This window comes from Anopheles gambiae, chromosome 2, assembly GCF_943734735.2.
Source record: "Anopheles gambiae chromosome 2, idAnoGambNW_F1_1, whole genome shotgun sequence".
NCBI classification, from domain to species: Eukaryota; Metazoa; Arthropoda; class Insecta; order Diptera; family Culicidae; genus Anopheles; species Anopheles gambiae.
The window spans coordinates 11,909,400-11,925,075 of NC_064601.1; the positions used below are offsets into that span (position 1 = coordinate 11,909,400).

The 15,676-nt window shown below is 44.7% G+C and overlaps 1 long non-coding RNA gene across 1 annotated transcript; it reads left to right on the forward strand.

Moving 5' to 3' along the window:
• The first annotated feature begins 1,291 nt into the window (after positions 1 to 1,291).
• Positions 1,292 to 14,449, forward strand: LOC133391546 (uncharacterized). The gene is made up of 2 exons (XR_009765040.1): positions 1,292 to 1,767; positions 13,755 to 14,449. It is a non-coding gene; the product is annotated as an uncharacterized LOC133391546 (long non-coding RNA).
• The last annotated feature ends 1,227 nt before the right edge of the window (positions 14,450 to 15,676 follow it).

The window sequence follows — 15,676 nt, forward strand, 5'->3', positions numbered from 1 at the left end:
ATCAGCAGAAAGAATTTGTAAACGTTCGACGACCAATCAACGCACCTTTAGACGTGCGATTAATTCCGTCCGGTTTAATCAAGGCAAATCCTCGATTTATGTGCTTCAGCTTGCATACACAATTGGAATGTGTGTTATTTGTGTAGCGATGTGGTTGTGAAAGATTGTTAATTTGATTATAGCTACGCAAAATGGCAGTTTCTTTGAGTGCACAAGAAATTTTGAAATGTTTGAAGGCATTTTAAATAAACATTTTGAGAATTCAAAATCCCTGGATATTGTATAGTTAATAGAAATAGTTATCGTATGGATTTTAGTGAAATTTTCAGAGAATATCAAAACTGTCATACTTATGAAGATAGCAGAGATTAGGTAGACATAATTAAAAGGAAGATACAAACGTGGTGTAGTCGGGCAGATTTGGAAGAATTATCCTCTTGTATAAAGAAGAAACACTGCAGGGTTTTTCAGAGGTTCTCATAATTTTGGGAAATGACGGAAATCTGTTTATGATGGGAGTGGACTCTGCAGCACCTTTTTTGGACAAATTCAATAGGAATTCCCAATGTGACTGAAAGTGTACCTGGGACCGTAAACTACAGCTTTTTGCTGGCGAATGTTTGCGTACCTTTGTCCAGGTAGTAGCTGGCTAGTAGTCTTGATGTAAATAGCTTGTGCGTGAACTAATTACCTAAAACTCAAACAAATTTAGTATCTTCCAGAACAGTTTATGAGCACGGATTTTTTATCCTTTTTTAAAACAGCTCTTGAGGCATTTTTGCTTTGTTACAAAGAAGCTTTTTACGCAAAGTTTGTGCTTGCCCACCCCACCCAGCTCGTCTGCCAACAAAACACAATCTTCAATCAAGAGATACCTCTACAACCGCTGCCAAAAACGCGGCACCGTTGGCAGAAAGCTTTCATTAGGTCCTTTTGCCCATCTTTAGAACCGTTGCGTGACTGAAATAAATATTAAAGCCTCGCAACGAAACATCGTGAACGAGGCCGTTTGGCGATGATGTTGGCGAAATGTGTCGGTTATCAAAACAAACTCTCTCCCACATTTCACTCTGCACAGCTCTTCGGGCTCGTGCTCTCTTTTTCTCGTGTCTTCTGCTCTCTCTCTCGTTTTTATTTACGTTTTACTAATGCGTGAGAGTACGAAAGGGAGAGAGAACAAAATGAAACCCGAAGCGCTAGGATTAAGGGTGGGAAAATCAAGGGCGAGAGCGACCATTTTCCAGCAAAGTGCAGCATAGTAGCCGAACGATAGTTTTTAGTACAGCTCAAGCGCGAAGAGCAAACGACGCTCGGCTGATGATGCCGGGCGATGCGTTTGTCCGCCGCCGGTTACTCCCGGGGACGTAACCGAGCCATGCTACTGCTACGCCAGCGAACTTGGGCAGCGTGCAGTTAGTCAGTAGTGTGCCGTATTGTAGCAGAGAGCGCGCGTACCTCGCCTCGGTCAGGGAGTGTCCCGAGAGCGATGTGATCTGCGTGACGAACTAACACAAAAAAAGCAGGGCGGAAGCGTTCGGTGGCAGCGAACGCTTCCGCCGGTTTGGTTCTTTGTTCCGTCATTAGCATGGTTACTGAGTTTAGAAATATCTTTTCATTTTAAAAGTCGTGCCAACTCCAGCAACACTGATCGGGTCCGGTTTAATTCTAGTCAGCGAAGGTGACGTAAGGTGCAAAACAGCAGGAAGAATACCGTAACCAACGACCGAATGCAACGACAACGAGCGACACAAGCTTGCCAGCTAACCGGTAAGTGAAGCATGTGGTTTTACAATTAGGGAAAATTAAAGCTACTAATTAAATTATAGTGTTTGCCAAAGATAGTTAAACATACATTGAAGCGTGCGGCACAACTTTTTGGGCCGGTGTTTTCGTTGTTGTTGGTCTTGTAACCAACATAATTTCCACTGCAGTGAGCTATTAGCATACTCATAATAATAATAAACACATAAAAATAATCACACTGCCGTGCTGCAGCAGCCGCCCAGTGCCCTCGTGGGTACCATTTGCTGAGTTTTGCGACCCAGGGCCCGGGACCACGCACGCTAAACTGTCACACAATCACAGTTCTCAGTTTAAATTACGACCCACATTCGCTTCACATCCTTCCCATCCTAATCTGGTTGCTGGTACAAGCACACATACGTAGCCTCGTTGTTGGAATAAGGCTGGATGGATGGATGAATGCATGGGGACAAGGTCTCAAAATGTGCCCATAAAAAGTGTTATCCATAGCAGTTACAGCAAAACAACAACAAAAAACGTAATGTCACGTAAATAGGAAGCAATTTCCCGGTAAGCGGTCCAGCAACCGGTGTTGGAGTGGGCCGGAGGTAAACTGCGGTTTAAGTTGCTGGCTTTTCCGGACAGCATAGAATTTAGCGCAATTATAAAATACGGGCAGCTAATAGCATTATTAGGCAAAAGTAGGTTAAGGTGAGGTTGCTTAGCTTTCCCCTTTTTAGAAACACAAAACAGCATGGTGAGGTTGAGGTTAGAGGAACCTTCTTTTTTTAATGTATCGCGTTCTACCGGACCTGTCCGTTTGTTGATTGCGTGTTACGTATATTGTGTGTATAGAATTAAAGTTGTTGTAAGGGGCAGTCCAAAAACATACCCGCTTCCCCTATTATCAAGCGGGCGAAAAGACGGTTTACGGGCAACCCAACGTACCTTTCCCCGAACCATATCACTCCAGTCGTCTTAGAAAGAATCAACTTCACCCGAAGTGTTCCGTAACGATGAGAGAAAGTCTTCTAACTTCTAATGAAACGGTCAATAAAGAGCAATCACGGGGTGTAAAAGGGCAGAGAAGAAGAAGAAGAAGAAAAAACACTGGGAAAAAGGGTTGTCTATGGTTTCTTAATTTCCTCAGCTTACAAACCGACTGCGGTGGCAGCCCGCAACCGGCAGATGGTTGAGACGTGTCAACAAATTACCCTTCCATCGCGTCCACAGCGTTACCGTACAACCGACAAAAGGGAACGACTGATAATCGGACGGACAGAATCTGTTTATTCTCGTGTTTCGCTCTCCCTGCTGCCCGAACAAGGTTCGATTTTTATTGATTTCGCATAATGAACTCCCCCAAAGCTCATCAATGCCAGAAGGTCATTAAAACAAGTTTGGGAAAAAAGTAAAAAAAAAAACACAAAAAAATTGGGGAAGATATTGGGGAAGGTTCTTCAAAGCCCTACCATAAGAACAAACGGGACGACTCCGACTAGCGACTAGGACGCCGCGGGTGAATCTTCGGGATACTAAGAAGAACAACTTTCACTGTTTTTGTGTGTGTGCATTACGTTTATCGCACAATGTTATGCGCCCTATTTTGCATTGCCGTCAATTGAGCAAATGTTGACAGAGTAGGGCAAGCTCGAAAGTGGAAAAGAAAATAGCCAATTGCCACCCCAAAAAAAAAGACACATCAGACAGACGGCTGAGCAAACGGATCGATAGGGTGGGGTTTCTTTTTGATGCAGGTTAAAAATAAACCTTCAATACCGTCGCAGGACATTCGACAGAAAAAGGCCCGTCACCCATCGGCGCCCCAAGCGGAGCACACTTGCTTTGTGCGCTGGCTTATTTGGCAAAGGTTCGGCCGTCATCCACCGCATTCTCTCACCTCGGGGAGGGGAGTTTTGATCTCGCATCAAAACAGCAAATAATTTATTAGCAGATATTGGATTCGCCAGGGAGGGTGGGGGGGTAAGCAAGTGGAAGAAGATGCCCAAAAGCTCCGGCTGCAAATATTTGACCCAAGTCTAGCTTGCTGTTCCGGTACCGCACACGATCAGCATACGCACACACACACCAGGAACAATCAAAGCCAATGCCCGTAACGGTACGGGAAACCGGAATCAACAACATTTGGATTCGCACACATCCTGCCCAGATTGGTGGAGAGAGAGCGTGAGAGATGGGGGGGGGGGGGGGAGGTAGGAGGTAGGGAAAGGCGTGGAAGAAGTTTCCCGGTGTCGAGTGCGATGAATAATAGATTTCTCAATTTCGAAAAGCTTTGCGTGATTATCAATCTCATCTGGCGTCGTCGCTCGAGCGATCGAGGATGGAGATGCGCACCGGTTCAGGTTGTGCTTACAAGTTCCGAAACATCTATGCCTGTTTGTGTGTGTGTGTTGGAAGGTGAAAATGAATTACAACCGAATTTTCATCAATCATTCAGCGCGGGTGCGTCCGAAGGATGGATGCGTTCCGCTGGGAAGGATTACATGGGACGCAAACGGAGGCTCCTGTCTTTTACACCAGCCTGCTAGTGATGGTGGCCCCATACTGGCTGGCTGCATGGGAGAGGCTGTTTGTCTCAATTTGGTGATGTCATTGTATTTAATTTGGTGAGCTTTTAGATGAATTTTTGACGTTGCTTTTGCTTTTGGGTGATAAATAATTGACACTATGAGTGTCGCGGAGCGGCAGACAGGGGACGGTGCGACAGGCAGCAGTAGTTTGGAAGTCTGTGGCAGATATCATGCTGGGGTTGTTTGGGAGCAAGCGAATTTAATTGTCCTTCAATCAGTGGAAACTCGGTGTTAAAGCATCTTAGAACTTAAATTAAGAAATGAAATATCGCTAGAAGGTCATGTTGCAATTAAGTTAAGTATAGAGCAGTTATTGTAATAAATTACTACTGTTAGATCCAGGTAAGGATTGTGTCAAGTAGAGTTTGTTCATGCATTGCTGAGGCGTTGCGGAGTCGTTAGCACTGGTCCTTCGAACCTGATTGAAATTGAAGATTTTGATAGTCTTACGTTGGTCATTAAAAATTTGATGATTTCAATCTTGAAAAAAAAAACAATCACTCTTTCAGGAGAGTTCTGCTCGGAGTAATCGATGATTTTCATTTCTGTTGTTAACTAATCTGGTAACTATGTTAAAACTTATTCAAATGAGCACAATTTAATGAGTTTTCTTCCAAAGAGTGAAACAAAGCTGAGCTTAACATTTTCTAAGAATATCGGGATAATCAACGTTATAAGTTTCAAATTCTAACCAGTCATTAACTAGCTCACACGAATGTATACTCACGACACGACTCAAGGAACTTGCCACAAAACTTCCCAACCCACCACTCCAATTGCAGTGCAGCGGGTAAGCAAATCATCTGTAAGCCTCCAATACTTCATACTCGTGTTCGTTTGAGTAGGATGGATGTTAGAAAAGTTATCCTACCGAGAACATGTTCTCGTGATCTCGTCGTGCTTTGGTTCTGATCCGTCATCACATACCTACACACTGAGCTGGAAAGTTATTCACTAGTCTAGGGTATCTTTCCAGCCGGTGTAAAGGAACGTGTAGCTCTCTGTAAGCCTCATGGCATGCGGAAAATATACTCCTCGACGTGGAGAGGTTACACATCAATGGCGTGATACGGCCCACCGTTTGGCGGGTTTTGGGTTTTGCGATAATGCCCTTCAAAACGCAATTGATTCGAGGCTTGACAGGGGCTTGTGATACCGGTGGGTGCCTGCACACTTCTAGCGAGGGTGTTTTTCACGGCTCCAGCAACCCACGTCCATAGCCCAAGCGCGTTCGATGTTTGGCGTTTGCGTCCCATCAATACACCGAATGAAAAGCGAATGATTGATGCGTCTGATGGTTGACTGCTGGCACCTGGTTGGTGGGCAACTACCGTGTGTGTGTGTGTGTGTCTCCGCCTCCGTGCGAAGGCAAATGGAAATCTTCCTAGTAATGGTCTAGTCAGTTTTGTTTACAGCAAGGACGACCAGTGCCCGGGCCAAGTGTGGTTCAGTGCAGTGATTCAGCATTCCCTGCGATCCCTGCTGGGAGTCACTTGGCGGCGCCAAACATCTCAACCTCAGCCCGCCTAATAAAGACGTAACAAAAGCGTGTACGCGCCAGCTCATGGTCTAGCTCCATCTAGAACCGTCCACTCCAGATAAGCAGATAATAAAGCGTGCTACCGTGCAGCCGGGCAGCTGTTTTTCGTGGAACAATGCTATGATAAAGATTGATCGTTCGCATTTCTAGCGCTTACGCTAATAAAGTGGCTTGACAACCGCGCAAAGGTTGAAATCCTTTCGCTGAACTGTGGCAAGACCACTTCACAACACGTGCGGTGACGCATTATGACACTCCCGGAGCAGCCGGTGTAGCGAGGGACCGAACGGAGGTGCTGATTCCCGCTCGACGAATTTGATACGAAACGAATAAATCCTTCCCGCCAACTGCCTAGCTGCCGGTCGGTGTGCAAAGTAATGCGCTCAAGAGGAGTGTTACGTCCTCGGTTCCGCCAATCCACCGTACCACAGCCAGACTGGTGCGGTGACCAAAATTACGCCAAACGCCCCATATTCACAATCCATCATAGAAGCCTCTTGAGGATTTCAGACCCCATTCAGCGGGCGTATCCGACGCTCTCTCTCTCTCTCTCTCGTTCTTGCTTCCGTTCCGGGCCAGAACCGTGAGTTTAACCGGGCAAAGTATTCTCATTATCCTTCCACTTTTGCTTGCCTGCCTTACCGAGAGGGTGGGTCCCAGCGGCTGGAACAGGGTTAGCTTTGTGTTTGGCTTTGGAGGCATTGAAAGGCTCTCCACCGTGTGCCGTAAGTGGGAAGAGATTGTAGAGCAAGTGGTGGAGTGTTCCTTCATAGAATTCCTAATGACAGCGGCAGGCATTAATACACACATACACTCGGGAAGAAGTAAAACAAGGACTCCCCATGCCTGGCCTTTTGGAGCGCAAGGTACAAGGGTGATCCTTTCTATCTCGGTGTGTGTGTGTATGTGTACCGGCTGGTTTGTTTGGTGAGGAAATTTTAAATTAAGCACGAAAAAGAACAAAACACGGAAGGTTGTTTGTGTGGCTGGCGGGGTTTGTAGCTGGAAAGGCTGGGAAAGGGGTCGTGCTCTTGTGTGAGTGTGTGTGTGTACACTATGGTGACGCTATTGGAAACACCCGGCACCGGAAAGCATGGCTAGGTGAGCGACTGGAAATGTTTGGCTTGATTACAGGGCTCAGAACTTTTAAAGTCTACCCTGGAGGTGTTGAGATCCTGTGACTCGGACATTCGGATTGGGGCGGGTTGGAGTGAAGTGTCACTGGCACCAGGAACTGCTCTCTTCCCTTCCGTAGCTTACCAGGCCGCCCTCTGAATGGTACACATACACATACGTACATCTACAAAAGTCATCCGGTTTTTATCTCAACCTTTCTGAAACGGGAAAATAATGAATGGAACAACCGGCAACGATAAGGATCTTTGTTCTTAGTTTTCCCGCTCGATTCTTAGGTCTTAGGCGCTTGCTTCCCTCTCGAGGTTAGAGTCGTGGTGCGCTGTGTCTGTCTTCCGGCCGGGTGTTCCCAACGGAACGAAGGGCAGAGTGTGGCAAATTTGTTCCGGCAGCCACAGCATTCACCGGCCCAAGTGAACGTTTGGCCGAGACAGCCATTTAAAATGGATGCTGGAACTGGGCGCTACAAAAGAAGGCCTCCTTTTCCTAGCCCGGGGTGCGTCTTTGAGTGCGTCTTGTACTTCTAAAGAAAGTGAAGAAAAAAAACAATGGGCTGACAGCTGGGAAATTGTTCCACCATGTATGGGGAAGCGATTCTGATCAGCTCGTTTGCTCACTTGCTCTCCCTCTTGCTGATGGCGTTGAAAAGCGGCAGCACTTTCATTGTTTTGGTCCCGTGCTGTGTGACAAGAATTTTCCATTCATTGTTTGTGTGAGAGAAAACGAGAGCAGTACACTTATGACACGCTGCTGTGCACAGAAACGAACGACCCAGCTTTCGTTCAAGAAAAGGAACAAGTTGAATGGAAATGATTTATTTAAGCATCATGCAGATCCTTAGCAAGAGTGTTCGATCGTTCTGTAATTACTTTTTTATTGTTATTTTAAGAGGAACACAACTCTGACTGCATGCCCACAACAAACAAAACTGAGGCTTCATGCACTCAGCAGTGCATATTGTGGTCCGTTTTGTTTAAAGTCTTCTCGGTTCAAGAGCTCTTGCTGGTAATGCAATCTCAACACACAAAGTGACACCCACCCATCTCATCCGTTACATTACAGTGAGGAAGATAAAATGCCACGTGTGAATGGGCAGTAAATCGAACCGCCAACTGTCCAGTGTGCTCAATTTATGTGTGCCAAGGAGGGCCAACGTTGCCACCGGAAGCTCTCGCATCCAGCAGCGTTGCTATGTAAATTACTTGCAATTACTTCGTGCCAGGGTATGTAAATCAGATCCATGGTTGGGATGGGATGTGGTTCTAGTGCGCCAGCTTTCTTTTTTCCATGTTGCCTTAACATTGTTTCGAATATCGAGTGGACGATCGCGTGCCGAAAGGACATCAGGCCGCCGGTGGGCGGTTGCTTTTGTTGTTGGGGATGTGTTTCTTTTTTGTGGAGGCTACTTTTGCGCCCGAATTATCTCAATTGATCGAAAAGTATGGAGAGGTTGAGTTAAAGTAGGTTGATGGATATAGAATAGTTCACTCATTATCATTATTGAAGTGAATTATTTCGGATTTATAGACAAAATTTGTTTTTTTTTTTAAATTTGCAAAGTGAATGTCTTGAAAGGGTTGTAGCCATCTAGAGAAATGAGAGAGTTCAAATAAAAAAAAATACCCACCTTACACAACCAACCTACAGAATAAGGTAAACAATAAAAAATAACAAAAAAGCTAGCCAGTATTACCAGCTCATTTGCATATTAATAATAAATATGGTGCAATTTTGTGACGAAAACTCCACCAGACAGTGGAATATTCACGAAGCATATCCACTTTTTCCACTTCTAGGGAGCCTTTAAGCGAAAGAGAGAGAGAGAGAGAGAGAGAGAGAGAGCGAGAGAGAGAGAGAGAAAGAGAGAGAGAGAGAAAACAACCCGGAACCAGGAAATGCCACTTTCCGCAGCGGATCAGATTCTCTCCTGTCAGCTTCAGTTTATGGTGCGTTTTTTTGAAACGCATCATCCCTGTCCGACGGGCTGCACATCACCTTACACGGTGGGCAGCACCAAACGCTATAGCAGCTGTGCTTTTACAAAGCAGTGGAAACAATGTGTGCGTGATTTTTTTGTTGTTGCTTCCCCTTTGTGTTTTGTAAATATTGCCTCACATCAACCGAAGCTTCCAATTACAGTTTTCCTCACGCCATGGCAACAACACAACAGTGCAACAATCCGGTAAGTGTTGGGTAGCACTGGAAGGGAGAAGGAAAACCGACCATCAGCATAACCGTTTCTTGGCGAGTGCTTTAAACATACGAGACTGTATGGTCAGGATGATAAAAGGATACGACCAGCGGTTGACAAATGTGAAGAATTTGTTTTTTTTTGTTTTTTGGTGCACTGTCACTACCATACTGTCATGAATATTTGTTAGTTATTTTAAATGAAATACAGACAAGGGAAGAATGTGACGTGTAACGTTGCAGCCACGTAGTACCGGCTGCAATCACCGCAATGCACTACACAGGCACAGGCGGAAAAGCGAAACAGATGGAGAGTTGAGGTGGTTGTTTTTTTATATACTTTTTTAATTGAATTCTTTGCGGCAAAGGCATGGGTGGAAAGACTTGTTTTCCCATTTGTATCATTTCACTTTCCACAGTTAACGAATGCAGAGTTTTTTTTGCTTGTTTTGGATACTATTTACTTTGTGAATGGTTAAAAAAAACTCATCTTCATAACACTATCATCGGGGTGCAGCTCAAATTATCATATAGATTGCATATATCCAGCTTTGTTATTTCCCGTTTATATGTTTTACGCACATATGTATAAGCTAAATTAAACGAAGTATATTGTGCAATTGCGAAACACTAGTGTATTTCAATCACTAGCTTTGGTGGCATCTAGATGAAAAGTACATCATTCTTGACCTTAGCTCGACAAACAAACCGGCAGCATTAATCTTAGTGACAGGGAAACATCAACTTGAAGTAATAGCACCATCCTCATGGTGTAATGTTAAATAATGTAATGTTTTCAGCACTTAAAGCCACTGTAAAAATCTGGCATTGTGCCGCATTGTGCGATAAGGGGACGCAACAATGTCCACCGGACCCGGTAGGAAAACACCGGCTGAAGTTTAGAATGGTTTACGAGAGGGCAAGGAGAGCATTATCGTTACAATTTAGAGGAAAAATATGAGCAGCATTTCCCGCAAGACAGTCTGCAAGACGGAAGTAAAGTTATCATTAGCAGTAAAATCTTACGACGTGTTGGCACGGCATAGGCCTCGTTGGCCGGATAGGGCACCACAGTGAGTGCGTTTGTTTTTACGTTCTGCGGGGAATGTGAACGGCGTTCCCCTTCCTAGATGACTGCGAGATCGACGCAATCGATAGAACGATGGTGTATCATTTTGGTATGTTATGCACATTGAATTGGTATGCCAAAATGCTAAACACTCTAGAGTAAGTTAGCTTTAGCTGTCTTGTATATTTCTAGTATGGTAAGGTTACACAGCCTTATCCACTGTTCTGCTCTCCCACGTGATATTGTTTGCGTATTTACTTTTCACCTAACACAACAGAGATGTGGTACGACCAACCGAGCAACCAGGATCGTATTTCAAATTAGTGCTCACATCATTCCTCGTGTCCGTTTCATTCGTAGTCCTTTGCTCCTGCTAAGCAACCCTATGGTATGTTGCCATTGGCTAATTAAACAAACAGTCAGATACACACACAAACACGTCACCATCCTTTTCCGGAATTTGGCACACTTTTCTGCGAGTGTGTGTGTGTGTGGCAAAGGCAGGAAAGGCAAAGAAATTATACAAAAGTCCATATCACGTTGTGCATTTGCTAATTAAACTGGGTGATGGATGATTTCTTTCACTTGCGCCCGGACCGAGTATCCCTGGGGACACAGCAAAGGCAGCTCGGATGGGATCTGACCATTGACCGAAAACCAAATTTGTCCGTCCCTGTTAGTGCGAATAGAAGAGTGACCAGTTTCGTACACATTCGGGGATTGTCTGCTCCAAACTATCACCTTCAATCTCGGGCACCCTGTAATTTCAAAATATGAGCTTTAAAAACGGGGTTCCCAGTAGATGTGAACAGTTAAAAATCAGTTCAGCAACTGCACCGTGCTCATGATCGTAATAATTGGCTGATTAAAACTTTAGCGTCGGATAACGAGGTTTGTTAAAAGTTACACAAAATTATTATTAAAACAAGCATGGCTTTGTATCCGGAACTGGGAACTAACAGGGAAGCGTACCGCTGCAGCGTGCAAACTTTGTGCGAACCCTTTATTAGCCGCGAAATGGTGATTAAAAGCTTGTAAACCGATGCGCTTTCTGCGTAAATCGTCATTCAGAGTAATTGCGATTGCTGTTTGAAGGAGATAGTCGTTGAAAGTTGTTTTTACGTTTCAATGTCATTCCAAATTGAGTTGAGATTTTGCGAAATGATGTGCAGTATGGCAGCTGAAAACATGCATTTGACAGAAATATATCAAATCTGTTGAGCTACTATGGTTTTCATTGCAGCCCAAAATTGCACCAACATTTCCCGGGTTGAAGGTTCGTTACAAGAATGTTATAACGATATGTTGTGGACCAATCGCTATCAGGTGAATGCATCGTTAAGTTTTACCATTTAAATAATTTGCCGCTTCAAACGAAACAAGCTGTAAATATGTATACGAACCGATTTCTATAAACGTTAGCTCTTAACAAATCGTTGGGATTTGCCCGAAATTTCACGTTCATGTCAACTTTCCACCTAACGAATTGTTGGAACCTGCGAGTTCAATTTACCACTTCCCGAGAAATCTTACCATCATACAATATGGGCTTCTGTTCAATCGAATCCTTCTCCCCAGCGCACGAGAAGTTGGAACTGGAACGACGCATCGGTTTTAATGAATTCTCCTTAAATCACCACACATACACACACTCACACACGTGCGTGTAGAAGCAAGGAGCTTATGCTCAGGGCTGGTTTGCGAAGAAAACAGCGCACCCTGTACCAGTGGGCGAAAGATCAGCAGAATGCCCTAGCAGCACTAGCACGCACAATTTGTGAGGATGTTTGACATCCTGTTTTGGCTGTATCGTGTTTACGTGGAGGGTTTGAGTTTATGTTTTTGGCCTTAAATGTCAACCGAGACAGCGGCAGTTCCCGCTGGCACTGGCAGGCACTTTGATCGTTGCACGCGCTCTGCCCGTAGTACGACAAACGTCCTGCGAGCGCGCGCGTGTGTGTTTATTTTATGTCTGTCTGTTTGTTTGTGCTTCTTTAACGGTGGCGGGAGAAGGATGGGGGAGGCGAACGTTCGCGAATATGCAAATAAATTAAGTACGATGTAAAGGAAGCACCAGCAGTGTTGCATTGCTCGAGCAGAGTGAATAAAACACGGGCTTGGCTGTAGCGCAGAGGAGGCAGAGTGAATCATTTTTGGGGCAGTGATGCTGAAGCACAGCCTTTCGTCACGATTCATCAAATCTCGCTCCATGGCAATGTGTTCTGCAGCGTAATCTGCACATAACGGATGGTTGGTACTGAGGAGCCATTTATTCCGAGCAAATCACAAATTTAGATCTCGCTTATCGATACACGGTGATCTGCCGAAAGTCTTTCGTACGGTCGGACTTTGTTTTCCACTGCTTCCACAACAAGGGGAAAACAACAACGTCTTCCGAACGAGAAGATGTATCGAATGGAAGGCGTACCCACGGTACTCGGGAGGGTTGAATGATGTTTATCCCATTCCGTTTACCCGGTACCATCGTGTGCATTCGACAGGTTCGTCCTTGGCAGCGACGTACGTCAATATGTAGATTAATGTTGATTTTGAATAATTTACCAAACGTCGAACCGCTGTTTAACGTTCGGTTTGGGGGATTTTTGTTTTCCTCTGTGTGTGTGTGTGTGGATTTCGTTAATTTAAATTCTATATCGTTTACCACATCACTGCGATGCTGTCATTTGATTCCGCACTGACAAAACGAACGGAAATTGGGCTGGGATGGGCTATCGGTATGCTAAACAGAACGTAAACCAATGTGAAACGCGCTACGCGTACGGTGGAGGGCAGATGCTGATGGGATGGGATTTTGGGGTATGAGATTAGGAATGATCGAGAATGCTGATAAGCGTTTGACAGTGGTTAGGGCTGGTGCTTGTGAGCAGGGCGAATGGGTAAGCTAAGCGCAGATGTGCTTTCAATCGCTTGTCAAGGGACGAAATGGGTAGCAATATTAATGGACAATAAACGGCTTGTTTAACGGCTTTTAAATTTTAAATTGTTTAATTTCATTATGAACGACAAAAGCGTTTGTTGATGCATAAGTTGAAATGAAAAAGAGAGCTAGCAGGATTTATTCGTAACTCTGCGCACCTAACATCACAACGTGAGTCAATAGGAACAGCAGAAACGAAGAAAAAAAAAACAACACTCAAGATCACATACTGTTGACGAAAACTGTCACCTGTCTGGAGCAGGCATCCATGGGCGGAAATTATGTTTCCGCAGAGTTTTCCTTCTCCTCGGAAGCGTCCAGAGAGCAAAAGAAGAAAAAAAAGAGATCGGCTACGGAAGCCGGTTCGTTGATCTCGATGCCATATTTCCGGCATGCCCTTATTCCTTGTTCCCGGTAGAGCGCACTGTTCACATGTGGATGAATGACAGCTTCCCCCCTGCTCCCCCTCCCTTATCAACTTCTTTATCAACGTGAGATAAACCATTTTTAAACCTTTGGTCGATATTACTCTGCTCTGTTTCTCCACAGCTCCACCTTTGGCTGCCAGATCTGCTGCGAATCGCATTCCTTTGCTCCTGAGCCCCAATCTGAAGCGAACTGCTGCGGAATGGAGCAGCAAATGGATGAAGCCGAGTAAAGTCCCAAGCCAACGCTACAGCGCCTTGTGCACGGCGAAAGGTTTCCGAAAGCGCTCAGGAATCGGGTCCGCAATGAAGGAGGTAGCCCGGCTGCCACGGCGAGATGAAGCTGTCAGTATTAATCAGCGAAGCGACCTTCGCTAACCGTAAAATATCTGCTCGCGATGGAGCAGGGAGCGCTAGATAGGGCAAGTGTAAGGAACTGATATCTCTATCTCCCACTTTCGGTCGCATCTTTTAGCATTAGCGTTAGGTCGGGGCTACACACGTACGCTTTAGTGTGGTGCCACGGCACTGTACTTGCTTTCGGAAGCGCGTTTCGGAAGGCTAGGGCCACTTGTAAATTAGCCAACTGTTTCACAACACAACGAACTTACCGTGCGGCCGCACCAGAATGTGGATGGAGCCTGCCCGGTTCCAGCTGCTGAAGGGAAGGTGTCGCTTTTAGGGCTACTAGTAGTAGTAATTGTGCGCTTTTTTCCAAACGTTTTTTCCCTTTCTCAATGTGCATGTCAGACGAAATGATGTAACGAAATGGTGTAACAAGAAAATAAACGACTTCTATGTGTGCTTTGGATGGTAAAAGGAGTGTGTGTTTTTTTGTTGATTTTTCTCCCACTACACAACCTTGATAAAGATGCAACTGGCTAAACGATACTCGACATTCCATCATTGTGTCAAGGTTTCAGAAGTTAATTATTGATTTTTGCACAGTTAGAAGACACACACTCGCCCGATCGCAACAGTGCCCACGTGCTCCGGACGTTGGTGGCATGATATCAACGATTAATTAATCCAATCAATTTCCTTCATCCACGGTGCTGCTCGGAGCTGTACGATACTCAACACACGCTGCTGCAAGGCCACGCCAAGGTGCCAAGATGGAGCAACTTTTACCCCGCTCGATCAAGGCCAAACGGAATGTGTCACATCGTGTGTGCTGTGTGTACCGAGAGAGAAAAAGGATTGTTATCGAAAAACGTGTCATCCCGCGAGGCATTGCGAAAAAGGGTGGTAAGTAGATGTGGAACGGCTTCGTTGTGATTACGTTCCACGCAAGTTTGCGCGGGGTGGGTTGGCGTTTCAGAAATTTTCAGCTCGATAAAGAAAAATCAATTACACGCTCAATTAACTGCGTGTCCCGAATTGGAATTAGCGACGGCTACACTCCCCAACACGTTGGAACGGTTTGCAAGTGTTTTGCTGCGTGTTTGGTACAACGGGGGGTTTTTGGAGGAATAAAAGGACAAAAAATCACACATTGATTGTGTCAAATTTTATTTATATTTTTCCACGTTTTCCTTTGATGTTTCTTGCGATTGGAGAGCTATTATTGCTACTTATTTGGGGAGATGATTACGTACCCATGAAGCCATTAAATTTTCAGGTGTACATCATTACCGTAGGTGTACATCATCAATTTGAAATGAAGGTACATCGAAAAGATTTATAGCTAGCTAATGATTGGCAATTTTACGCATTAGTATAGATGTATTTTTACATTGTATTTATTTCAAAAGCAGTAAACATTTTTTTTACATTTTATAAACTCGTATTTATCATAAACAAAACACAATTAATAATATATACAGCTTTCGCTGGAATTCATAGAACAAATCAAGCCACATGTTAGCCGGAACTTCGGTACTGAATTGTCCAACCGTTAGTTTGTGATGAATCACTTGCAATTTTGTTGTACCCAAGTGTCTTGCCCGAGCAATAGCGTGTGCGATACTATCGCCCACACCCGATAGCGCTACAAGTTATTCAATTATGCAAATGTGCAGCCATTTCAAAAACTAATGAATTCAA